The sequence below is a fragment of the Pinus tabuliformis genome, chromosome 3_1 (assembly GCF_031772625.1).
Source record: "Pinus tabuliformis cultivar Carrire ecotype Pingquan chromosome 3_1, CPIR1, whole genome shotgun sequence".
In the NCBI taxonomy this organism is placed as follows: Eukaryota; Viridiplantae; Streptophyta; class Pinopsida; order Pinales; family Pinaceae; genus Pinus; species Pinus tabuliformis.
Window position 1 is genome coordinate 886,768,975 of NC_142301.1, and position 13,397 is coordinate 886,782,371.

Here is a 13,397-nt window from a genome sequence, read left to right on the forward strand (position 1 = left end):
AATTAAGAATATGTTTGCAACAATTACTTGTACATGGTTAAAACCTACAAGTATTTCATCCAGACATCCAAATAATAAAATAAAACATTATAAGGAACAATATAAAAAATAGTATCTTGTCATACCAAACCCATTCCTCCTAAAAACATAGATCAACCATTGTTTATAGGCTTTTCCTCACTTCCTCCAATCGTAATTAAATGCCTTAGTTGTCTGGAGTTTTATTTATTGTGAGAATGTGTGTGGCATAAGAATAATTATCATGCAACATGACATTAAAAAGGGTAATGTTGAGTCCTTGCATGCAGTATAATTTGAAGCTCAAGTTCATAAGAGCTTGCTCCAATAGTGCTTTAGTTGATGATAATGACATCAATATTTTTAATCAAGGTTTCAGATGGATTAAGAATGATAACAAATAAAGAATTTATTTGAAGATGAAATGAATATTTTTCTAGAAATAAAGTTATATTACCTCATTGCCAATACTCTTGCTACATATGAAGCCTTTCATGAGACCTACTATTCATCTTGCTCTTTCACTAGTACCACAATATGCCCATGTCTTTCCTTCCTCCTGGTTCAATGATAATTGCGTTGTTGAAGTTCATAAATTCCCTTTGTTTATGTGGTCATATTGAAGGCTAATATTTTCTTCAGAATATTTCGATAACTAATACTATTAAGTCATAACTTTAGACTCATCACATCCTACTTCCTTCTCCAACCACCCCTAACTCATGCAATAGAGTCACTAAGATAACTAACAATTCTAAAATGACTTGTTATCCTATCCCCTTCGTTAATAAATTTTATGTTGAAAACCTATCTTAGGTGCCATCGAACCTTGGAGTGTTTCAAAACTAGCTTACTAATGGGCATTCCTTGGGAATTAAAAAAATAATGACTGTAAAAACCCTTTAGGCGTAGTTAGACAAACCTTTTTTGAAAACAAACTTGTCGGTAGAAAAGGATTGGAAATAAAATAAAATAAAATTTATATCACTTTTAAGTTTCATTTTCTCTTTGAATAAAGATTTCTATGTTTCCTCACTCCATTAGAATATTATTCTATTTCCTAGTTTACAACCCACACTGTGTTCCAAGGTTCCAAGCTACATACTACTCTTTCTCACAAAATTTTACATCAAATTAGACCATCCTAGATCACCTACCTCTCAAGATATCATATACTTGTTTCAAATTTCAATGGGATTCTTTGATACATGTATATATTCTTCTTTTTATTTGTTCAATCAAAATGCATTAAATTCTATAGACTTTTAATTTGGAAAATCACTTAGGTATTTATCCTACTTCCTAAACATTTTTAATTTCTTGAGCATGGACAATGTCTATTTTTTTTTTTTTTTTTTTTGTGATGGGGTGGGGGGGACACCATTAACTTTATATATCATAACTATCCCTCACAAATTTTTGTTTGAATCCACTCCAATTTACAAGCATAATAAGTATTACAAGTTGCCCTATTATTGCTTCATAAGAACCAAAAATAGAAATCCTTGTGGTTGCTACACAAGAACTAGCAACAAGAGAAAAAAAAGGCATTGTTGTTTCTGCACAATAACCGACAATAGAAAAATAAGCAACTAACAGTGACAATCCAAAGACATTATTGAAAAGAAAAACATGTTGTTGTAGAAGCATATCCTCTAATATCCAAATTTTGATAATTCCATTCCCACTGCAATATTAGAGCATAATTGGGGTGAACATTTATCCACATGAATGAACTAGAAGTCATACTACAATAAAATCTTATTTCCATCTACACATTTCCCATAATTTTCCTCAAATTCACTTTTCAACGAACATCCATGGTAGCATTTGAACAATGTTTGGTATATTTTGGGTATATTTGTCACAAAATTTGAACTAGCCAAAGTTAATAGCAGTGAAAGGAATATTTATATTAACACAATGGGTAATTTCAAATCACAAAAGGTCGATACGTACAAATACACCATAATAGTTAGACTAGAACATTATGAATGATGATCTAGAACACTTTGCATCCTTATAGTAATTATATTTTGAAGGAATATTTGGAGTCCATATCAACATGTAGTAACCTCCAATACCTTTTGTGACTAAATTAATGTTGATTTTGAGAAACATATTTTCCAATATGTCATAGCTCATTTGTATAATTTCTTTCAAGGCATATCTTATTTCAATACCAATTATATTTATGCCCTCTAAACATCTACCACATGGTAGTAAACGTATTGGCATGTGACTGTTTGGGATGGATTAAGAATTTGTTACCTTAAACCAATAGATTTTTTCAATAGGAACAACATCATTTTAGCATAGAACATTTTTATGGCATTCCCTTTGTCCATTACCATTTCTCTCATGAATATTGAATATTGAAGAGGAGGTTGCAATATCTACTCTATTGTCATCATAGGATGCACTAGACTTTCAAAAATGGATACAAAGTTGCATGTGGACATGCAACATTTCCAGTTTGGAGGAGAAGGAACTATAGTGCACTCCATCTATAATGCAAGGTATTTCCTTGAGAAAATTGAAGATCGCCATGTGAAGAAACTAAGGTATGATGTAAATGCTCTCTTTTATATTACCTTTGAAGATTTCTTAATGGCATGGAGTGGTTCCATGGATAGAATTTTTGGCTAAGTAGTATAAGAAAACAATAAGTGTTGCCATTTTTGAATCCCATGGTTGTTACAAAAAAGCCAACCTAAGAGTTAAGTATTTGAAGTTAATGCATTAAATAATAATGATATGTAAGCTAATGATGATATACACAACAGTGCTTTCCTTATTTTTTACATCCTTGGAATTATATGGTCATGAGGATGTAGATTATAAGCCTATGAAATTAAAGGCCATAAGGATGCATATGGATTTGATGGTTTGTTTTCTCCTTTCAAATCAATCTCATTTGATAACACTCATAGTTCACATTTTTCTCATTCATCCACATTATTTTTGTAAAATATATAAGATTATTTGATCATATCTCAATAGTCATGCATTATATGGTCACAATTTTTGGTGAGGAGAAGAAATAAAATAGGAAAAGTATGGTTGTAAAATTTCATGGAAAACTAGTTTGTAATTTGAGAGAAAATGGATAAAATAAACCTTGTTGAAGAACCTATGATACTTTTGCTACGACTCACATGTAGTAGCTTATTTTCTTATATCTTAAGGTTTGTGACAAAATCATCATTATTTTTTCCAGGTAGATGCATTTAATTGGGATAAATACACCCACCAAAAATCTTCTCAAAACGGTTTACCATTTCCATGAACTGGCAATTGCAACACCATCAAGTTTGCTATAGATCAACCATAATTGCTAAAACTAATTTGAGGATGCTACTTTGAAGGTATGTTGGCTATGGATCTCTCTTGAAGTGGAAAAAAATACTTCTACGTTGTTATAAGTGAGTGATTTTTGGTATTTTAAGTGTAGATTAGGTTCGTTAAGCCTAAATCTAGTATCATAGCTCATTTTTTCTGTAGGGATGTCTTCGCTATCAAAGCTTGAGGATATTGAACCTAGATATATTCGTGAATGTCATTCTTGATTAGGTCATAGATAATATTGTTCAAGTAGAACTTAAATTAAACAAGGATGGATAACAGTACAAAAATTTAGATTGAGAAGTTTAATGGCTAGAATTTTGAGATTTGGAAGCTTAAAATGGAAGATATCCTCATAGATCAAGAACAATGGATGATTATGCATCCTGAAACACATGCAATTGGCATGTCGATGGAGGATTGGGAGAAACATGAAGGAGTATGATTTGACTTCGTCTTGCAGATTAAATGTTGTTTAATGTCTCAATGGAATATGTTGTCAAGAAAATATGGGATAAGTTCAGAAACTTATATTGGTCAAAATCACTAGTCAATAAGTTGTTTCTTTAAGATAAAATCTACATTTGAGGATGAAAGAGGACGATTCAATCATAGAATACCAAAATTTCATTCAAAATTATGATCAATTATCTATCGAGTGTGGACATCTTTGTTACTAAAGAGGAAAAGTGTATCAATCTATTATTTCTTTGCCATAATCATGGATATTCTAGTCATGGCTATTGGAAGCAATACAACCACACTGACTCTTGATTATGTGGTGGCATCTCTATTATCACAAGATATTATGCAAGGGGACATGGAAGGTTTGACCAAATCTGCATTGTCAATAAGAGGTCAATCAGTTAATAGAGGTAAAGGAAAATTCCCCAAGCGGAGATCTAAGTCTGACATGTTAATTTGATAAAAATATGTTGGAAATGTGGTAAAGTAGGAAATTATTAAAGAGATTGTAAGTCGAATATTGTTAAGAAGAGTAAGGGATATAATTATTGTTTTACTGAAGGGAGAACTTAAGTTTGGATGAAGGACAATATGTGTATTTAGCTTTGACAAGTGCATAGTTAGATCACAAGGCATGGTTGATTGACTCAACAACATCATATCATATGACACCCCACAGTGAGTGGCTCTATGACTATGAAGAATATGATGTAGGGGATAATCACCTAGAGGATGTTTTGATAACCACGACAATGGGTCAAGGTCGATTTCAACTAATAATAAAGGATGGCCAAATTAGAACATTTCCATAGGTACAACATATTTCAAGTTTATCCAAAAACCTAATATTTGTCAACTAATGGGTGATGCATGTGTGCATATTATATTTTAAAAGGATTCATGCATAATGGTTCATGGTGTGATAGTGTTGATGAGATTTCTTGAGAAATTCCTCTTATGGAGAACTAAATAGATAGGAAGATCAAAGTGCTAAGAATTGAAAATGGAGGTGAATTCTATGGAAAAAAATTGATTATTTGCAAAAAACACAAGATAGTATACCAAATGACTACTCCATATACTCCTCATCATAATGGTATTTATAAAAAAAAAAGATAGGATTTTGATGGATAAGGAAAGATGCATACTCAATAGTGCAGTATTGGCATAAGAATTATGAATTAAGGTAGTCAACATTATCTATTACTTGGTAAGTAGTGATGAGCCTCGATATTTCAACAATAATGTTGCAACTCCCAAGGCTACCAACTTTAATTATCAACTCAGGGTTCGTACAAAATTAAGAGGTATCGGCACTATATGTGCAGCATACAATGTGTCCTTCATTTGATGTCATGATGTAATGGAGTGCATGTATTGAATTCAAATACTAAACTAATTGAAGAAAATGAAATGCTCGAAATGGAAACCTTAACTTATTGCAAGAAAGAAAGTACAAGGAAATAAACCTATTCTAATTGCATAAAGTAAAGATCATGAATTAAATGTCAACCATTACATTTCAAAGAGTTTAGATCCATTAACAGAGTTCATTGGATGTGGCAATCAAGAAAATCATCATTGTATTATCCAATCCATAAATTTGTCGATTAGCACAAATAATTGAAATTTTTTGCATGGGTAAAGAGGAAAATACTAAGTGGTCTTTAGTCTTCCATAATAATTTATTTAGAGCCTAGGGGTCTTTTTTCATCCCTAAGTGACAATAACCAATCTTCTTGAGAGAATTTGGGCAAGTATATACATGTTGGAAGGTTGCTATAGGGTTTCCTGTAGTACTACTACAGGAAACATCAGATTTGCTATAGGGAGTTATAATTCACCGAATGACCAACCAAATAAAATCCAAATTGGATGGGAAAAAAAAATTATTGACTGGGATGTCTTAGGTCTCTATTCCAAGTGGAATCACTCAAAAATACCTCTGTTAACCCATGCTTTAAAATGGCAGAAAATTACTAGTCTAAAATCTAGAAATTCGAGAACTAGTGAGCTAGTAAATCTCTCAAATTCTTGCGCTAATCAAGTGCAAATGAAATGGGGTATTTTCTGTTATTAACTATAATTTTTTTATGATATAATTCAAGTGGAATCAAATTGATTGAAGCTCGCTAGCATGCTCTGAAAAATGGCAGAAATTTATTGTTATTTGCCACAAAGGACTTCCAGAAATCTAGATTTGGGAATAAGAAAACTAATCCAAGTATATCAATGATTACTATGACCTTCCAAATATGTTCCAATGATGAAATTATGCTTATGATCCTACAAAATAACTTGATTAAACCATTTAACCAAATCCTACAACAAGAAATCATTAACACTAAATGCATAAATAGAAAAAAAGACAAGAACAAGACATGCATGTGAATAAGAAGTGAAAGGAAGAAAAGAAAATGATACAAAAGGGCTTTGAGGCTCCTGGGATGACCAAGCCCAAGAAAAATTAGAGTCCTATGGAGGATACCAAGATTTATAAGCTGAACATGGCACCAATCTTCATTATTTCCATCAATACAATTACATGCCTGCAAGAAATGACAATGGAGCTGCAAAAATACGAGCTCTCTCCACAAGAAGACTAATAAAAATCCACCCCTAGAGGAAAATTCGACTTGGTACTTGTAAAAAATGATTAATAATCATTCCCCATGAAAGGAAGAAGCGTTCCCAATCAAAATCCCTTGATTAGTGAATCTGGCTCCAAATACTAGGAATCTGCATTAAATGACAGGGAACACATTCCTAGATTTCTCGATCATTGGAGCTCCACAATCTGTTCCATAGTTCCAGAATATCTTGTTGATTTATTATTTAATATTGATCCTCCTGTAGTAGGGATCAAGTCCCTAAATTATCTCCTCCTCCAAATATTCATAATCTACCCAATATTCTCACAACATTCCACAAAAAATAAATAATATTAGGCACAAATATGCAATTATCCATAAACCTTCCTAATGAACATTTTAAAGTTAAAAATAAATTATATAATGCAAAAAGAGAGGTTTAATGTGCTGAAGGATGGTCATATGGGGCATAATTTATGCCTAATTTAGAGGCATGGGCCTTAATTTATGTATAATTTAGAGGCCCATCAAGTAGATATCCATCATCAATGTTGGCAGATTAAACTCCATATGAATTATGGTTTAGTAAAATACCATCACTAACACATGTAAGAGTCTTTGGCTGCAAGGATTTCGTTTATATCCCAAAGGAGAAGAGGAGAAAGATGGATAACAAATTATCCAAGTATATTTTCATAGCTTACAAGGATGGAATCAAAGGATATAAGTTATGAGATTTGGTGACAAGGAAGATAGTTTATAGTTGATATGTGACATTTAGAGATCTTAGGTATATTTCTAGGTTTGAAGAGACTCCATATAAAAAAAGGAAAAAAATGATTGGTTTTCAAATTGAAGTCGGAAGAAAGTGACTCAAATGAGTAAAATAAGTCAGATGAATAAGTGGAACAATAGACTTTGGTTTTGAGGAGGTATGGTTGAATAAGGAAAAAACCTAAAATGTATACCCCACTCAATTTTGTATCTGCTTTTTGTTATCTTCCATTAATGATGAACCTAAATCAGTAGGCTAGGAAATCAACTTAACAGAGGGTAAATTCTTGTTGAAATCCATCAAGGAATAAATGGATTCTTTGCATAAGAATGAGACATGGGATCTGGTCAAATTACTTGATGGAAGGAATCCTATTGGTTGCAAGGGATTGTTCAAGAAAATTTTGAATGTAAAAGGTCTGTTCAAGAAGTACAAAGCTCAATTGGTGATGAAAGGTTATTCCCAAGTCAAGGGAGTCGAATTTGATGAGATATTTTCCCCTGTTGCAAAATTAACTTCCATTAGAGTAATAATGTCTCTAGATGTTACAATTGATTTAGAGATAGAGAAATTATATGTAAAGATAATAATTATACATGGTAATTTAGAAGAAATTGAAATATACATGAAATAACATGAATTCTTTGTAGTAAATGGAAAGGATAAGTTGGTATGCAAGCTAAAGAATTCCATTTATGGTCTCAAGAAATCACCCAAGATGTGGTCCTAGAAGTTTGACACATACATCCAGGGATTGGGATATTTTAGAAGTTAAAGTGATCATTGTGTATATATTAATTCAAAAGGAAATTTTTTCATAGATGTGTGTTGTATGTCGATGACATGTTATTGATTTGATATGTAAAATACTATGGATATTCCATTGGACAGTTCATCACAAGATATCTATGAAAATAAATCAAAAACTATACTATGAAGGTTTAATTCCTTTTATATTCCAAATTTGTTATTATTGTTTTGTTTTTTATGCATGCAATAGATAATATGAGAAAAATAGAGAACAGTTAAATATAGTCACTCAAAAACCACAATGAACACCAAGATATGTTAACCCTTTTAGGAGAAAACCCAGTTGGAAGGTGAGGTTTCTCTGCTCTCTTTTGTCTACAATGGAAACGATGCAAGTATAAAGGAGAAGGCACTCTCTATGTATTTTCTTGAGACCTAAGGCTTGTGGGATGGTATAGAAAAAAAGCCCCTCTAGTTTGCTTTATCTCCATCCACACTTAGCTACTTTTCTCTATTATGGATCAAAATGTAAGAAAATAGAATGGAACTCCTTTTCCTCCTAGTTTTTTTGTTATAACACAATCCCATAGCCAACTAGGGGTTAAATTTAACCCATACAACCATAAATATGAGTTACAAATCAACCTTTCTCGATTCTTATTCATAGCCTCCATGTGGCTATCCCTTTTCCATGAGTAATCGACATTGGCATGGAATCATATTGAATTATGGTGATCAATCATGATAGGTCAACTTCCATGAGGCATAGATTTTGCATTCAAACTTTGATTAACATGATTTGAAAATATCATCAAGTGTAGGGTAACACCACAACATATGACAATTAAGTAGGAAGTTTTCCCCCTAGAAAATTCCATTTAAGGATTCAAACTAGTCATGGAAGGTTTCAAACCCTAATTCTCCAAATTGGGTCCTACCAATAAAACAACTCTTATAGGTTTATTCCTTCATTTTTCCACTCGAAGAGCATCAAGATGGATGAAAAACTATATAATTATCCAATCTGAATCATGATTGGAAACAACAAAGGCTTCAATCATGGAGATGAAGATGCAACTATCCTCCAAATTTGTCATGAAGTATCTTAGTGCTACACATTCAATCTTGGAATGGAGATCTAGAGAGACTATGTAATCAGGAAACTCTTGGTAAATCAAAGGAAGTATGTTGAAACAATTTTGAAGCATTTCTACCTACAATATTGTAAACCAATGAAGTTACCAATTCCTATTGTGGCAAGACTAACTATTGAATAGTATCCAAAAACATAATAAGAAAGAGAGGACATGGACCTTGTTTAATATGCAAGTGTTGTAGGTAGTCAAATGTATGCAATGGCATACATTCGATCAAATAATTGATGTAGTGGGATCCTTGAGTAGATACATGACAACACCTGGTAAAAACACATGGTTTGTTGTGAAAAGAGTACTCAGGTATTCGCATAGCACAAGTGATCATGCAATCTACTACCATGAAGAACATAAGGATGACAGTGAAGCAACTATACAATGATTTTTCGATGTCTACTGGATTGTCGACTTGAACAAAGCAAGGTTAACTCATAGATATGAATTCAAGTTATTCAAGGGAGATACTAGATAAATGAGTAAGTGATAAATGGTCATGGCACTATTAATGATAGAGGCTAAATACATGGTAGCCACTCATGGAAGTAAGGGACCAATATGGTTCAAGTAGTTGTGTTCAGAGATTGGGTTTTATCAATAAGAAATAAGGATATGTTGTAAAAATCAAAGTGAAATATTCCTAGAAAGGAACCCAACTTACCATTTAGAGACAGAGCATATCAATGTACAGTACCATTTCATTAGAGATATGATGGAAGTCAAGATAGTGCTATTAGTAAAACTAGACATGGTGAAAAATGTTGCATACTTGCTAAAAATGTTAGTTTGGTGTACTGTTAAATTCTCTTTGTGTATAGAGTATTGGGCTTGGGGGATTTGGTTCACTAAAATCACGTATTAATAGTTCACTAAAAGAAAACAATGAATGGGAGAATGTTTAGGTATTGTACTAATTACAGGTCTCATTCGATTGGATTTCAATCAATCAATTTACTAGTTGAGCATGACAACTAGGGATGAATCTCAACAAGTATGGTCGAGAACAATTGACTAGGGACAACAAGTTTTTGTGAGAAAATTCCCTAGGGCTAGGGTTAGAATCCCCAACAGAGTAGAACATAGAATTCAACAGAGAGACTCAAACAAGCATGCATACAACTTGAATTTACAAAGTAGGTATGATGTAATTACCCATAGGTCCTATGGTTAATGAAGATCCTGTAGGGTCCAAACCCTAACTTCTCCTTCCAAAGTTGTAGACCTAAAAATGAACAACAAACCAAGAGCATATCACAACATTCAAATCATATATGCATATAAATAATTTTATCCATAAAAATATCTATTTGGAAATAGGAAAAGAATATGAGTCTCTTTATTGAAAAAGAAACAATAGAGAAGTTAGTTATGATACAACCTAATCCTTGTTGTTGGTTGTAACACACCCTCCCACCCCCTTGGGTTATTCTCAGGATATGGAAGGTGTTACATCAAAACTAACCCAATCTTCAAGTTCTATTATGAAGATGGGGCCACAAAAACCCTCTTTTTCAAACCTCCTCAAAACTCAAAACCAATTCCACCATTATGTTTAGCTCATTGAGAGATTTATGGCGATATAATTTTTGTCTCAATCTAACTCCAGGATTGAAATTTATTCCCATTTCAAGATAAACCAATTAAATAGTGCCACATGGCACCCACATGGTGAATGGTTAAATACCTCACAGCTTAATTCCATGGCACAACTAATCGGACTAAATTGATAGATAATATTCATTGTAGGCCCCCTCCCTTCTAACAATTAACAAGGAGAGGGTCTACATTTTGTTTCTTATGTGACTAAACTTCATGCACTTCCCATTTTTACATTTTGTGTGGTGTGGGCTCCTCGATAGATTGGCGGTTTAAGTTAATTGTGGGCCCCCCTACCTTCTTAGCAGTTAATAGGGGGGTCCACAATCTATTAGCTGCAGTTCGAAAACTAATAAACCAATCTCTTTCGCAGTTTTTGTTAATCATTCCCATACTTTGGAAGCACCATAATTGAACTTGATGCTAAATATAAGACACGATGAGAGATTTTTTGTCTATGGACGCCAAATTTGGCATCGCACCTTTTGTCCCCTCTTGTGTGTCATGACTCATGTGACACCTAACAGCCATGTCATCCAGCGCCACATCACCTATATTCCCAATGTCTTGCTAATGTCATGGTGATACCACCCTACCATGTGGCATCCTATGGTGGTGACAAGTGTCATCCAAAAATTGATTCTTTAACCATCCAATAGGGACGATTCTACTTACCACATGTCACGCCATGTCAACATATGTCAACATCACTATGCATGTGGTGTCCACATAGCCTTTCCTGGCCTAGATGGCACCTTCCACCTTAGCCTGTGTCAAGGGTTTCCACAGGGCCATGCCCTTTGTGCAAAATTGATATTTTGTGTTATATGAAATTCGATGGTTAAATTGACGTGATTCCCTATTGTGCCTCTCAATCACAATGACATAGTACCATAAGGCCACAAGGAGGCTTTGAGCCAAGCAGGCATGAGATGATGGAAATAATATCATCAAGTGATGAGGAAAACTCCATCCCCGCCCTCTATCAACCACACCCATTCCATCAAATACCACTTGCTATGAGAGGCATGGCACAATGTGAATATTCATGGCAAGTGATGGAGAAATATTTCTTTGCTCTCTATCAACAGTGCGCATCCGTAATGTGATTAACGTGAACTAATTGATGAGGGAGGTGCAACGTGTTGGCATTATGGTGTTCATGGATCTAGCTAGCTGATGTTGACATTCGTTCATGGTGGTAGCTAGCTCATGTCAGCATTGATGCCAACTCTAGATGATGATTGGATGTCATTCTTGTAGCCACGGTTGCAACTGGTTGAGTTGGAATTGAGATGGTTATGTTAGAATTGATATCAACTCTTGATGTCAGCCTTTTGATGTTGGTTGAATGATGACATTGGTATGTTGATGGTTCTTCATGGCAGTATGGTATTCCTAGAGGGATTTTTCTTGTGTTGGCATGTACATTTATGGACATGTCATGATGGTTTGTTGATGTTGCTATAGATATATGGATGTTGTTGCTACAGGTATTGGATATGGTTTCTCAGGTGATCCATGACGCTGTGTTGGCACACTTGATGAGTACTAGGTCTTCATCCAAGTATTCATGCTTATGCTCATGAGGATGACATGGTGCAGCAGTGTGTTGGCTTGATGAGGATGTTGTTGAGGTGTTGTAGGTTTGTTCAGTGGTGTTTTAGCTTGTGTAGGTATTTTTGGAGAGTGGAGGACTTGTTGGCACTCTTTCCAACCTTGTTTGTTGGCCTTTAAGGTCAACTTTGCAGTGAAACTTGGGAGACATGTTTCATCCACTTATAGATGTGTTAGAGGCTATGACAGAGGTTTACAGGCTTGTAAAGGAGTTAAAGAAGAGGATCCAACAGCTGACAGAGGTTTTGGACTGAAGTTCTATGGTTTTTCCTTATTCTCTACCCCAGCCACTCCCATGGAGTCTTATTCATGTACTAAAAGGCTCCAGTCACTGGGAGAAAGGCCTATGAAATAAACATAAGCCTCAAGCCGATTTTAGTCAGTGTTGTCCATGCGACTGAAGTTTTTCATGAAATTTTCTCTGCATTCGTCACGCAAATTAGATGAAAATTGACATGGAAATTATTAGAGGCTTCTGTATGAATTGGTAAAGGTCAAAAATGGTTGACTAAGTCCTCCAAAGGGTGTGAATGCATTTAGTGCACAAGTAGTGATGTTAGTGGCTTGATTTTGTCAAGTTTGTGCACTCTTGATCCTAGCCCCAAGATGAATTTCGCCCAACACATTTATATACATCATTTTAGAGTTGAGCATTGTGTTGGTTGAGTATGAGAGTGAGTTGTACAATGATTCATAGAGAAGGAATGCTCCATAATCAGTTGAGAGCATATATGCTTCAGTGTGTGAGTTTAAATGGCGATGTTGTAGAAAAATTCTAAAGAATAGCATCATTTTTCAAGTTAGGTCCATGGTTGTTGTATCAGTGTTTATTTGAGGGATATGGATTAGAGTTTTTGCTGTTGTATTATTGTATTATTGATGGTTGCATTTGTGCCACTATTTTCTAGTGTTTAGAGAATGCTCTTCATGGTGTTTTTGTTTGTTTTATTGATGGTGTCTTGATGCTGAGACTTGGATTGCAGAGTTGAATTCTTGTTGAGTAGAGTTTCTTGGATCTAGTTTTAAAATTTATGAAATGAGGTCCACATAATGTTGAGGAGAAGTGACTTCATGAGAGAGGAGTTGTGA